The 15,433-nt window shown below is 39.5% G+C and overlaps 1 long non-coding RNA gene across 1 annotated transcript; it reads left to right on the top strand.

The window, feature by feature from the left end:
• The first annotated feature begins 12,878 nt into the window (after positions 1–12,878).
• LOC147155460 (uncharacterized) lies at positions 12,879–13,888 on the top strand. The gene is made up of 2 exons (XR_015092287.1): positions 12,879–13,103; positions 13,184–13,888. It is a non-coding gene; the product is annotated as an uncharacterized LOC147155460 (long non-coding RNA).
• Positions 13,889–15,433: the final 1,545 nt, after the last annotated feature.

Below are 15,433 nucleotides of genomic sequence, written 5' to 3'. Positions count from 1 at the left end.
CCCTCCCTTGCAACTGGAGGGATGCAGCACTTTTGTGCGCAACAGACAAGTTTCGTATTCAAATAGACTGGACGTGGCCCAAAAAGAGGGTGGCGGAGTCGCAGTCTATTATCGCGATTGTCTTCGAGCGGAGCCCCGTCGGTTTATTCAGAATGTGGTTGACCTGGAATTTGCTGTCATCAGGGTTGACGCTCCCGTCCAGGCTTTGATAGCTACGGTCTACAGGCCACCCAACCTGAGTCTTGGCACATTTCTTCCAAACCTTGGAAGTCTCTTGGATGCCTTGGCCGTGATGGACTGCCAGCCTATTGTTGTTTGCGGAGACTTTAATGAGGATTTGCTTTCAAAGGGAAAGAAATCCATTCTGGACTTGTTTCAGTCCAGAGGCTTTTCACAGCTGATCACGCAGGCCACAACTGGAAAGCAGACACTGATTGATCACATTTACATATCTCGCCCAGATTGTTGTGTTCAATCAGGCGTTCTGCACACTTATTACAGTTACCACAGTCCGGTCTACTGTGTGTTAACTTCTTGTGTCAGCTCATTGTCGATCGCAAGGGCACCATTTTCACAAGTGTGCTTTTGCAAATGTTATTGAGCCTTTCATACCACTGCTCAAAAGAGGGGGATACTGTACTTTAAATTGTAAAGGCTGAAAAGTTAAATCCTTTGCTCGTTCAAAATTGGTGTCATAACAGAACTACACTCAAAATCAGAGCGGCCAATAATTTTTTTTGTAGACATATTTATCATTTAGTTAGTTCTAAACGTATTGAGCTTTAAATTGAATTTAAGACATGGGATATGTCATTTAAGCGCTCCCTTATTTTGAGCAGTGTTGTATGAAGGTACTTTTAATCAGTGTGCTTTTCTATTTGCAGGACATCGTGCATTTGGACTTGAATGTTTTGTTTGTCCTTATTGTGATTGTGACTATAACACAATGAAAAGTGTTGGTGTCAGTGAGGAACTGCGATGGTAAGGGATGAACTGCGATGGTAAGTGATGATTGATTACTGAATTGATCTAGGCAAACATTGAACACTCATTTTTCATTTTCACATGCAATACAGGTGGATGGAGCGCAGCAAGGGGTGCTACTTGACATGGCCAAGGATATCAAGGTTGTTATGTCCGGTACAACTGGTGGAGAGAAAAGATGAAAAAAGGGATCCCGCAAACGTAGACCAAAATGATTTATTCTACAGGATTCCTCACTGAAAAACCGTCACATGTGTATTGGATGAGTATTTAGATTAAGTTTTAACTGTTCAGTTTTGCTGCCTATTTTCTAACAACTTGTTCCTTTGTGTGCTCAGGAAAAGATGAAGATGCTGTGTAACAAAGACCCAAAACGGCTCTTTTAAGAGCCGTTTTACATGTACTTTGGAGTAATATTCCTGCAATATTGATCAGCACCAACATGCCTTTTAATATGCAATGTCAAATTTAAACACTGCATTCATACTGTATTTGCTCCATGATACAGTATATCGCATTTTATATTTTAGTTAATCACTTACACTATAAGCAAGAAATTAAACTGATTCCCTTTTGATATGACTAAAATGTCAATCAAGACATAAGGGAAGCCATTACACATGTAATAACTGCAGTTATTACAAATTGTCCTGAACTCTATTCCTGCTGACACAAATTGAGAGGTAAAGTACACCAACATTTGGCAAACAGTTCAGAGCATGCATCTTTCCACCTTGCAAGAGTCAGCAGGCCCATTCAAAATTTCCGCGGAAATTTTTCTAGTATTATTCTTCTTCTTCTTTTTATTATTTTTTTTAATCTTCCACCGATTTTTCCGCAAGGGAATTCCCAGTTACCATGGCGACGCTATTCCCAAAAAACTCCCAAATAAAGTCCCATAGGAATGAATGGGAAACCGAAAGACATCAACTCCAATCAAACACCTTTTTCCAAGACACGCTGCGCGCGCATACATTGACCGACCGATATGAATTTTAGCTCATTTTGTTGGAATTTTTGTCATCTTTAGCTCAGTGTCAAAAAAAAAATTAAGGAATGAAAGCTCTCCCCCCTGTGCGGGTTCAAAGACAGTGAGCAAAGGGTGAAAGTCGCCTATTTAGAGTGTGACTAATTAAGGCTTCAGTGACGGGAACCAAAAAATCTATTTCCAAAAGTTTCACTTCAACTCGTCACCATGGCCACAATCTTTGCTCACTAGACATCAAATTGGCACATTTTGTAGCCACAAGCCTCTGCTTTCTGAAAAACTAAGTTTTATTTGGCTAAGGTGTCATTTAGTACCTTTATTTTCACTTTAAGCGAGGAGAAGTCGGACTATTTCGATCTCTTTTCAATGTTATTTTCGCCGTTTTTCCCTCTTCATTTTCGATCAATCATAAGTTTTCAACCTGCTCCTAAGTTGGTCATTTTTCATCCAATTAAAAAACTGAGAACATGCTCGCGTACCCCAAACCCTTGCCGTTCTAACGAGCCATTTCTGGAATCTGCATCTTCAACCGTTAGGTCGTGAGAGGCTTTTGTTTGAGGTGAGCGTATCCTATACAAAATCAATGGAATGTGGGTGCGTGACGTCTCGCAACAAGTTAAAATCAAATGTGTGTGCGTGAATGATCTGTCGTTTTTGCATAGCAACTGCCTCAGCCAATCATCTCTCACTGTTGAGCTCAACTCAGCCCCTTTTTTTCTTGGTGTACTCAAGGCTTGGCCTATATACGACTACTACTATTGCAAATACTATTACTACTACTACTATCTTGGCCAATTGATTAGGTACACCCAGGATTCTGGTCAATTAATTAGGTACACCCTGGATTCTCGCCACTCCGCCCACCCAGGGCGGCGGCCATCTTGGCCAATTAATTAGGTACACCAAGGATTCTCTCCCCTCTGCCCACCCGGGGCGGCGGCCATCTTGGCCAATTGATTAGGTACAGCCAGGACTTTTCAGTCACAAAATGTTTTTATTTGATTATTTTCCAAATTTGTAGCGTGACTATTACTGTGTTTTTTGCTGATTATGGTTTATTATTTAATACTAAAACTTGTCCATTTCCTTTGCTAAAGTAAATGTTTTCTTTTGTGATATTGATGAGTTCTTCAAGATGCACAAACAGTGACTGTGCGCATGTTGTCTCCACAGTTTCCTCAGGGCACACATAGACATATAAAAGGAATTTGTAAGATGTTAATAAAATTTGGTTAATGGTGTAAATCAACAAATTCAAATTGGAAGGTTCATTTAACTAGATTGTTTTATGTTCAATATACTTTTAAAAAAAAATCAGTGACATGTACAATGTAGCCAATAAAAAAATATATAATACTGGATATTTTGTAGAAACATTTAATCACTTGTAAAGATTTGTCTGTGTTGAATAATTTAGACAGGTGATAATTGCTGAAATTAAAATAACAGATTAATCAGATTTTTTTAAATGCATAGTAATTAAAATATGTGTCACTCCCTTAACACTGAAAACAAAGATATGAATTAGACAATGGTTGGTTCTTTTTAGTGGTTAAAAAAGTGGATGTTTGAATTACAATTTTTATCTTTTTATATGTATTTATTTTTTTATGTTGATGTGCAAAAAACACATACAATTGGTCAAGCAGCGCATCCACCACCAGACAGCCTGTCCTGTATGTAGCAGTATGTCCTACTCGCAACCCGCGAGTGTTGTATGACACAATCCGCATTATTGAACCTTGCAGCTGCACGCAGCGCAGTTGCCCCCTTAAACTGGTCTAATAATGGAAATTTGGACGTTTGTGGATCAATTCAGATTTGTCCCCGTCTGAATCAGAAAGAATCTGAAATTTTCCCACCCCTAGTGTTAACGTCATGACGGCTTTTGACATTTGGTGAATCAAAGGTTAATATAGTACAGAACGTTGAAAATAATGCGGAACTAAGAAGCACGGTACCAGTCCTCTTCGGGATACTTTGGAAAGCGCACACACCAACACACGCAGTGTGCGCTGATGAAAACAAATATGGATGACCATCATCTTGTCACGAGGGTGGTGTTTGAGGACCCAAACGCAGGGCAGCAGAGATGAGGAGGCACAGGCGAGCTCCAAAAAAAGGTTTATTTTAATCGAGCAAAAACAAGGAGGCAAACTAGGCACAGGTCAAAAAGAACAAAACAGAACAAAGTCCAGACCCAGAGTGGGGCTTGACATGGCAAGACATAAACTGATTGCTGTAGTTGCTGCATAATGTCTAACCAATAATTTGAGCCGAGCTACGTTATAACTACAGTATAAGGATGCAATATTCATCAGCCTACACCTGCCACCAGCTGATATCCAATACACCACGTTTTACAATTATTCTCTTTTTCTTTCACCAAATACCTAATGTATAGATAACGTAATACTGTACACTAGGCATGGGACGAGACAGAAATCCCACGAGACCAGATGTCTCACAAGAATGAGTCCACGAGAATGAGATGAGATTTGTAACAAAAAGATGGCTAATATAAATCTTCCAGTTCAAGGCAACGACGAGTCAAGTCGTCATAGGCCGTGACACGCTGCCGAGAATAACTTCAAAATAAGAGCCTAGCAAGGCATTGATGTCCATATATTATTGGTATAGTAAGGTTTATTTTGAAGATGGCCTTCTCACTGCGTTTTCCCGTCATAAAAAAGTTGCTGCGACTGTCTTCCTGACAGTGTACGCTAAATGTGACCTGCTCCAAAAAAAAAAGGGTCCGCATGACGGTGCCATTAGTTTTGAGTTTGGGGCAAAAAAAAAAAAAGATAGTTTAGACAAAAATGTCGATTTTGAAAATTTCCAAAAAATAGCTTCCTTAATGTCTCTATTATTATTTCCCAGCATCATCAAAGTTAAATTTGTAATAGAAATGAATGAAAATAAGTCATTATTGGAACAATTTGGGCAACGTGTTTTTAGCTAGTAGCCCGTCTCGGAAACCTGCCTCAAAATAACCAAGAGTTCCTCGCCTCTAACGTCACTTAACAAATAATTTATATTAATGGAAACCAAAAAAAAGTAAAAAAATAAATAAAAATACACCATAATGTGACCCTTCAGCATGAAAGTGAACAGAAGACACACATCATAACAACGGCATCCAACATTGGAGTAGAACAGCTAAATGTCATCAGTCCGGGGCGAAGGTTTGTAATCCAAACAGTGATAATCTCCAATTCTGGGATCTATTTCTTAAACAAATATATTTCTACTTTTAATTTAAATGAATGGATTCATGAGCTAAAGCATTTCACATTGGCGAGGGTGAAACTCAAGCGAGAAGCCGAGCAGTTTCCACCAGAGCAGAGTGACAGACTCTAGTATAAAAGTTGTTAAATACATTGTATGTAATAATGTAGGCTAATGTAATAATGTATTGTATGTAATGTATATATTGTACATAATGTAATAGGGCTGGGTATCGATTCTAATTTCCTCAATCGATTTGATTTCGATTCACAGGAGTTCAGTTCGATTCGATTTAGATTTTTCCCAATTCGATCCGCTTCGATTCAATCAATATTGCTTAATTATGGAACATCAATTCTTCTTAAAAATCAAGGGAATGATTAAAAACGCCACAAACAACTTCCAAATTAAATTATTTTGAGGTCGTAACTGGTTAAATGATTTAGTTTAATGAAAGTAACATGTTTTAATCACTTAAGTGTTACACAAACATTGATGAAAATATTTCCATAATTCTAATTTAATAATTCTAAATAAAGATTCTGAATGGACTCAAAGTTCAACCAATTAGGTCTTTCATAAATGTAAAAAAAGACTTTTAAATTAATGTGAACAATATGAAACAAGTGAAGTGTACAACTTGAGTGGGTTACAAAAACTTTCCAAGAAAACAGTAAGATACCTAAAAAATGGCCTTGAAAATTATATTTTCTTAAAATAATTGAATCATGGTTTTATGAATCGATATCAGGCTCAAAAAGGAAAATCGATTCAATATCGATTATTCAATTTTTTTTAAACAAATTTCATCGTGCCAACATTAAAATTGGTGTAACTTTGTATATTTTTTAGGTACGCCCATGTATTTAAATCATTTTAAAGGAAAATAAGTGTAGAATTTGAATATATGAATATCTAAATTTGTATTTATTTAATTTTTTTCTTAACCAATTAGCACACTTTTGTCACAAATAAGCAGATTTATGCCTCGGAAAAAAATACATCTCGTGCTTTGCAGGATGATAAATCTCGTGTCATTCTAATCCCGCAAATTCTCGTATTACGAATTCTCATCCCATCCCTACTATACAAAAATAAAACTGGGATATTTAACATGTTTTTCTCTTTTCGGATCGGTAACCTTCCACATCTATACTTTGCACATTGTACACCATAAAAAACACCGACAATGGAAGTTCAAACACACAACTGTCCAAATGCATTCAGCCAAAAGTCTTTAGTGAATGTCTAGGTCTTAGATGAAACCGGTTGTAGCTGCTGCATATCTTACCAATAATTTCAGCCTAGTTACATTAAAACTACAGTTTAAGGATGCATTGTTAGCAGTTCATCCATCCTCGCCACTAGCTAATATCCACCTCATGTTTTCCATTATCCCATAGATACAGTTGGTTTCACTTTTTTTCTCACCAAAAACCCAATGTATAGATTAGGAAACACTTTACATTCATAAACTAAAATTGAATACATTTTACGTTACTTAAACTTTGCACATTCTACACTAGAACAATATCTACAAGGGAAGCTCAAACCCTCAAGTGCACACTGTCCCCAGCCAAAAGACTTTAATTATTGTCTCTCTCAATGTCTTAGATGAAGCCTGTTGTAGCTGTTGCATAATTTACTAATAGTTTAAGCCTAGTTACGTTATTACTACAGTAGATGCATTACTCGCAGTTCATGACACGACGTGGCAGATTTAGGACTCAGACGCAGAGATAGGAGTTTGAGGCCAAGGCAGATATTTATTAAACAAAAACAGCTAATATCCACCTCATAACCTTTGTCATTATCTTATAACCAAAGACATTTTCACCTAATGTATAGATAAACAAAGTAATGCTGTACATTCCTTTAGTATAATGAAATAAATAACATGCTTTTCTCTTTTATTTACTTTTCAGCTACCAACGCCCCAGGTAACCTCCCACACCTCTTTGCACATTGCGCACCAGAATAATGATTTGCAAGGGAAGCTAAACACACCCATTTGCCTCCAGTAATAAGTTGTTTGCGAATGCCTAAAGGTCTAATGTGAAATCTGATGTAGTCTAACCATTAATTGGAGCCTAGGTTAGCTATACGTTATAACTACGGTGAACAGATGGATTATTAGCAGTTCATCTGGCTGCCACTAACTAATATCTACCTCACAACCGTTGTCATTATCTCATAACCTAAGTCGTTTTTTTCCCTCCAAATACTCATGTATAGACAAGGTAATACTGTATATTCCTCAAGTATAATGGAATAAATAATGTTTTTCTCTTTTATTTACTTTTCAGATGCAAGTAAGTCACCAAACCTACACTTTGCACATTGTACACCAAAACTGCTATCTACAAGGGAAGGTCAAACCCTCAAGTGCACACTGTCCCCAGCCAAAATACTTCAGTTATTGTCTCTCTCAAAGTCTTAGATGAAGCCGGTTGTAGCTGTTGCATAATTTACTAATAGTTTAAGCCTAGTTACGTTATTACTACAGTAGATGTATTACTCGCAGTTCATGACACGATGTGGCAGATTTAGGACTCAGACGCAGAGATAGTAGTTTGAGGCCAAGGCAGATATTTATTAAACAAAAAAAAAACCTCCTCGTTTAGAGGGAAAAAACAAAGGCTATTAAATGTTAAACTAAAGGCGCTCCAAAAGGGAGGATGTCTAAACTACAAACAAACCAATATCACTCCTTAACTAAAACTATACAGGACAACAAGGCTGAGGACTGACTGGCTCTGACGAAAACACTTAGGCACAAGACAGGGGAGACGCAGACTATTTAACACATGAGGGTAATGGGAAACAGGTGGACACAATCAGGAATCAGGATTGACACTAACACCACATGAGGAAGGGCAAGTGACCTGAAACAAAAGGAGTCAGAATTTTCCAAATAAAACAGGAAATGACAAGACAACCTCACCGCGGTGTGTGACAGTACCCCTCCCGACAGCCTAGGCTGGTCAGGATGATCCCTATAGAAGTCCTCAATTAGAGAGTCATCCATTATGAAGCGGGAAGGAACCCACTGTCTCTCCTCGGGCCCATACCCCTCCCAGTCCACCAAGAACTGCCTGCCCCGGCCACGATTGCGGACGGCCAGCAGTCGCTTCACTTTGTAGACGGGGCCCCCATCCACAATCACAGGAGGCGGCGGGCGCGAGGGAGCCGGAACCAGGGGACTCTCCTTGACTGGCTTGACTTGGCTCACGTGGAACATGGATGAACACGAAGGGACTGAGGCAGGCGGAGACGGACAGCGGCCGGGTTGATCACCTTGGAGATTGGGTACGGACCCACAAACCGTGGTGCCAACTTTTGGCATGGCACCTTCAAGTGGAGGTTCTTGGAGGACAGCCACACTTTATGCCTCGGCTGGTATGCTGGAGCAGGTCTCCTCTTTTGATCAGCTGCTCGCTTGACTCTGTCCCTCTGGCGCTCCAGTACCTGCCGAGCGGCTGCCCAGATGCGATGGCAGCGGCGGACCAAGGCATGGGCAGAAGGAACAGAGGCCTCAGACTCCAGGTTAGCAAAGAAGGGGTGATCGTAGCCAAAAACACATTTGAATGGAGTGAGTCCTGTGGCAGAAGTAGGCAGCGAGTTATGGGCAAGCTCAACCCAGACCAGGTGTTTGCTCCACGTTGAAGGATTCTGGGAGACTAGGCACCGGAGACCGGTTTCTAACTGTTGGTTGAGGCACTCAGACTGGCCGTTAGCCTCAGGGTGGTAACCTGAGGTTAGGCTGGCTTTGGCTCCGACTAAGCGGTAAAACTCCCTCCAAAAGCGAGACACAAACTGGGGCCCCCGGTCCGACACAATGTCTCTACGGAACCCATGAACTCGAAAAACGTGGTTAATCATGACCTCAGCCGTTTCCTTGGCTGAGGGAAGCTTAGGCAAGGCTATGAATCTGACCATTTTAGAAAGTCTGTCGACTACAGTGAGAACTGTGGTTTTACCTCGGGAGATGGGGAGTCCTGTGACAAAGTCCAGGGATATTTCTGCCCATGGTCTGGAAGGAATGGGAAGGGGCTGCAGCAGGCCCATGCGTGATCTGGTGGATGACTTATTTTGGGCACATACCGAGCAGCCCTCGATGTACTCTCGGACCTCCGGCTCCATGGAAGGCCACCAGAATCGCCGGGAGATGGCGTACATTGTCCGTCGGACTCCCGGATGACAGTAAAGAAGTGAAGTGTGGGCCCAACCACACAGTTCGGCAAAAGGATGGTCTCTGGTTCCTTAGCTACAGGCTCGGGGTCATAGAGACGAGACAGGGCGTCGGAATTGACGTTACGAGACCCCGGCCTGTAAGTGAGAGAGAAGGAAAAACGGTTAAAGAACAGCGCCTACCTGGCCTGGCGTGGGTTAAGTCTCTTGGCTTTGCGTATGTATTCCAGGTTCTTGTGATCGGTCCAGACCACAAACGGATGCTTCGCCCCCTCAAGCCAGTGCCTCCATTCTTCCAAAGCAATTTTGACAGCCAGAAGCTCTCTGTCCCCAACATCATAGTTACGCTCTGCCTTGGATAGTCGTCGTGACAAGAAGGCACAGGGACTGTGACTGGCTTGAGTGGCTCTGACGAAAACACTTAGGCACAAGACAGGGGAGACGCAGACCATTTAACACATGAGGGTAATGGGAAACAGGTGGACACAATCAGGAATCAGGGTTGACACTGACACCACATGAGGAAGGGCAAGTGACCTGAAACGAAAGGAGTCAGAATTTTCCAAATAAAACAGGAAATGACAAGACCACGGTGTGACAGTTCATCTGGCTGCCACCAGCTAATATCCACCTCATAACCTTTGTCATTATCTTATAACCAAAGACATTTTCACTTGTTTTCACCTAATGTATAGATAAACAAAGTAATGCTGTACATTCCTTTAGTATAATGAAATAAATTGCTTGCTAACTTGCTTTTCTCTTTTATTTACTTTTCAGCTACTAACGCCCCAGGTAACCTCCCACACCTCTTTGCACATTGCGCACCAGAATAATGATTTGCAAGGGAAGCTAAACACACCCATTTGCCTCCAGTAATAAGTTGTTTGCGAATGCCTAAAGGTCTAATGAGAAATTTGATGTAGTCTAACCATTAACTGGAGCCTAGGTTAGCTATACGTTATAACTACGGTGAACAGATGGATTATTAGCAGTTCATCTGGCTGCCACTAACTAATATCTACCTCACAACCGTTGTCATTATCTCATAACCTAAGTCGTTTTTTTCCCTCCAAATACTCATGTATAGACAAGGTAATACTGTATATTCCTCAAGTATAATGGAATAAATAATGTTTTTCTCTTTTATTTACTTTTCAGATGCAAGTAAGTCACCAAACCTACACTTTGCACATTGTACACCACAACTGCTATCTACAAGGGAAGCTCAAACCCTCAAGTGCACACTGTCCCCAGCCAAAATACTTCAGTTATTGTCTCTCTCAAAGTCTTAGATGAAGCCGGATGGCTACGTTATTACTACAGTAGATGGATTATTAGCAGTTCATCTGGCTGCCACTAACTAATATCTACCTCACAACCGTTGTCATTATCGCATAACCTAAGTCGTTAGCACATTGTACACCAGAAAATGATCTATTGTACATGGGAAGCTCAAACATTAAGTACTCAACTGCATCCAGCCAAAGGAGTCAGAATTTTCCAAATAACTGTTTCAGTTGATTCATAATATATTTTTGTTTGTTTTGTTTTATTCATTTTTTCCTTTCGAACACATTATTACAGGTTACATCGATCACATCATATCATTTGTAACAATGACATACGAAAGAAGGGCTGACGGGTAGAAGCCATGGCTTATTAGTAACCCGTCCCCATCGATTCTTGCTCTACGCACGAATAAGTGGTTAAGAAAATGAATGGATGATTTTACTACGACATACTATATTTGTGTATTTAAATCAAATAAGTAAATGATGTAGAATAAAGGAAACGGTTGTAAACTAGATTATAGTGAATTGCTGTAAAAGTAAATACAGTAACTAATTTATATACAGTAAATACTTGTAAAAAAGGCAATAATGTACTGAGATTTTACAAGAATTAGCTGGCAACTTTTTTGCCACTTATTTCTTGTAAATTCTAGAGTCAATTCGTTACAGTGCAGCCAAACTTTTGTTGTAGTTGATTCATAATATCGTTTCAAGAATTTACGGCTAGCTAGCTACATTACAACTATAATTTTAGCATGTATTATTATCAGGGACTTGCGGTCAGAGGCAGGTAGGGGAGGCTCCTTTACCTTACTCCGTCCTGCGTGTGAAGAGTAAAATAATAATGATTATTATTATTATTATTACATGAAATAGCCTAGCTATGTTATAACTACAATATAAGGATGCACTACTTGCCGTTCATCTGGCTGCCACTTCTCAACCTTCATCATTATCTCATAACCAAAATCATTTCCACTTTTTTTCACAAAATCCTAATGTATAACCAATGCTGTACATTCCTCAAGTATAATGGGATAAATAACATGTTTTTCTCTTTTATTTCCTTTTCAGCTAACGACGACATAAGTAAAGTCCCACACCTACACTTTGCACATTGTACACCAGAACAGTGATCTACTTGGAAAGCTCAAACCCTCAAGTGCCATTGCCCCAGAAACATGGAACACACATAGAAAATTATCGGGAACACTGATCCTAACTGAAAAAAATATTTACTGATTTTAACACGGATTGGTTTGTTACAACTTACAAACAGACATGCAGTTATGTTACCAGTGGTTACATTTATAATCGGGGCTTTCATAACCAGGTTAGCAAAAAATAAAAAACGTCTACGATGGGAGAACTTGTTTTAAAGTACTAGTAGCTTGTTTTCAATCAAGATGTTGCTTTAAGTGTAAAAACTATAGAACAGATCAATGAACTTCGTCTTGATAAATCACATGTTTACATCGATCTGATGAAGGTAGCGGAGCATGTACACGGAAGATCGGAATATGCAAGTAGTTGACCAGAAATCTTCATTCTGGAATGTAAAGCCTTTTTATTTTTTTTACAGTGTGGTGTTGATTAAAGCACAATTAAAAGCTTTGAAAACAAATGTTCCAATTAAGGTAAAAATTGAAATAGAGGCTAATATTCTATTTTGGATTCATAGTTTTATTCTTGACTTCAAAAAAGCCCATGCCTCACCAGTCACATCATTGATTAATTAGTCGATCATTTTCCTTGCCATCATCAACTAATATATAAAGCTCTCAATTTCCCACATTCTACCACACAGTAATTTTAACAAATGTTTTGTCGGGCTTTTTCTTGAAAGGAACAAAATCTATTTTGACTACTACCACTCAGATGTGAAATAATAGAATTGTTGTCTTTTGTTGGTAGTTCTCCAAGAGGAACCCACTGGAGGAGGAAGAGGTACTGTGACATCACACGCACATGTGCTCACATGGTCCATGTACTGCCAATCACTGGGAGCAAATCTACTTGTTCATCAAAAACAACTAGCATTGCTGTGCCTTCACCAGTAGATGCCAGCAAAGCACAAATGGTTGCTATCACTCATGCGCTGTGAGAAAATGCTGTGAAAACTCACAAACAGACTCAGAAGCGTCTATATGTTATTCCACTTAATGGTTATAGTAGTCTAGATATCACTTTAATTGGGCTGATGACATAATATTGCCACTCAAAGAGAAAAACAGCAGTTTTCCATCGACATTATGCATAATTTTGTTGTGGACTAAAGCAAGTCACGTTCAACTAAAGAGTAAAGAAATAAGTAATTTAGTTGTTGTGTTTCTTCGTATTGCCCAACAGTGTACGGGCATATAAAAGCTCAGGTTATCCATGCCCTGGGAGTTAACGTGACAGAGATCATCCAACAAGTAAGTGCATGCAATACATGACGCGCCCAGCAAAGAAGTACACATTCTTGCTCTTATTATGAATGTTTGTTCTCTCACAGTTCCTCATTGATTTAACCAGTGGAATATGCCCGGAATGCGAAATTGAGATCAATACAACGGTAACCCAACAGCAGATCCTGGCCTTAGCCTGATGGAGTTCTAACTTCTCCATGTGCAACAGAGGAGATGCCAAGTGTTCCAGTTTATCAAGAGTGGCGTATGCTTGCCATGCACATAGGGAGGACTTAAAGGCATGCTCAACTAAATCTGACAATAAAAGAGTATACCGGCATATTGCTATGAGAAAAACTTCTTCTTTTTTTCAGATCTGGAATGACATGCAGGACAAACATAGTACCAGAATATTATTCATATTTTGAGTGAGTTGATTTTTCTGGACAAATAAGTTTTTGCACTTAATTTTGGTTTGCTGTGAATCCAATTTGTGCCATCCTTGACCTTGAACTGTCTTTTTTATGTACGAGGGTATGAGGTTATTCTTTGATTATTTAAACCCTTTATGTTGAAGGCTATTTTTTTTTTTAATACATGGGCCATTGAGAGATGCATTTGTCAGACGAGGCCCATTGAATTATCATGTGGTGCAACCAAAAAGAAATAGCCAATGTGGGACTTTTATTTTGAAATACATTTAAAGACAGGAGTTTGTATCATCCACAAGACAACCAAGAACCCATGGAAGCATCTATCAGGTTTGTCTCACAACTATGTAAAATAAATAAATAAATAACTTTTTAGCAACATGTATATATTTGGACATCATGTGGTATTACCTGAAAAAAATGTTTATATATATTTTTCCCCAACAAATTTATATTTTTATTATAATTTTACTTGATGTTTTGTTTAGTTTCGATGGTGAATGTAGCCACAACATGGCTAAAGGAGCTTGGGGGGGGGGGGGGGTGGGGGTTATTGGCCCAAAGTGCCCCTTTATCTATTTATTTATAGTTTAAAAAAAAAATATATATATATATATATATATATATTATGATTTGTTTTTCCTTTGTTTGTGAAAGTAATTTTGTTGCCTTGCAAGACTAAAATTCAGCAACATAATTTGCATAAAACAAATGATTATGATCTTGGATGACGCGCTCTCATTCGAAGCCAGGTCGCTCACCGCTCCACCTTCTGTCAGGAAGTTGTTCGCCATAAGGTTGGCTCTGAGGGTACGAGGAACATGTATCCCACACTTTCATAAAGACCACGATCCTTCCCATCCACTTTCGCCACTGCAAAAATCTCCGGTGACCGGTGTACTGCTTCTGCTACAACTACTGATGCGTGTAAGGTACACAGAATATGTCGGAATTTGTATCTAGCTCAGAATTTTACTAAACCCCCCTTCCTGAAGACTCCAACTCAGCAAGGCAGACATTGTATTGATGCTATCCGCTAATCATGTAAACAATGAAGTCACACGTTTTGTTATACTTTAACAAGGGCTGGCAAGCGCTAGGGGCACGTAGGTCTGGGTTGCGAGCAGCACGGGTCTAACCGCGCTGTAAATAAATAAATAATGAAGCTTCTGCTCAATGCGAAAAATAAAACAACTCTCAGTAGATGTTTGTAACTTTTTTTCTGTTAAGCTATATAAGTCTTGTAGTATGTATGTACTCAATTATAGCTGAATTGAAATGTACTTTAAAGGGATAGTTCGGGGGTTTGGACACGAATCTGTATGGCAGCCGCCATCCTCACCTAAAGTGGTGTGGATCAGCACTGACAGTGTCCTGTGACTCGAGACATGGTTTGGTGTCGGTACCGGATGTGATCGGTCTGCTAGATTGTATCGGGGTCGCCTACAGATGATGTCACGCTACAGGATTGGCTGGAAATTGTCCATTGACATTTGTTCAATAAAGTTATATGATAAAAAATTTTGACGGTAAAACATTGGAAAGAAATGATTAAATATGTTATTGAAATATACAAATGAATTGACGGAAATTGTAAAAACGTGAATAAACCTAAGAATATAAAAGCAAGATACTTTAAGATTAAAGAAATAATAAAATTGATAGAAGCGCCTTCGCGCTTGCCGGTGACGTCACTAATGCAGCGCTAGCTAAATGCGCGATTTACTTCGGTTTGGTTTCTTTTTTACTATCTTGGCCAATTGATTAGGTACACCCAGGATTCTGGTCAATTCATTAGGTACACCCTGGATTCTTGCCACTCCGCCCACCCAGGGCGGCGGCCATCTTGGCCAATTAATTAGGTACACTAAGGATTCTCTCCCCTCCGCCCACCCGGGGCAGCGGCCATCTTGGCCAATTGATTAG

This window comes from Leptonotus elevatus, chromosome 22 (genome assembly GCF_054856555.1).
Source record: "Leptonotus elevatus isolate MCC_2025b chromosome 22, RoL_Lele_1.0, whole genome shotgun sequence".
NCBI classification, from domain to species: Eukaryota; Metazoa; Chordata; class Actinopteri; order Syngnathiformes; family Syngnathidae; genus Leptonotus; species Leptonotus elevatus.
Note: the sequence above shows the minus strand (reverse complement) of the source record. Positions and strands in the feature narration are given on the sequence as shown.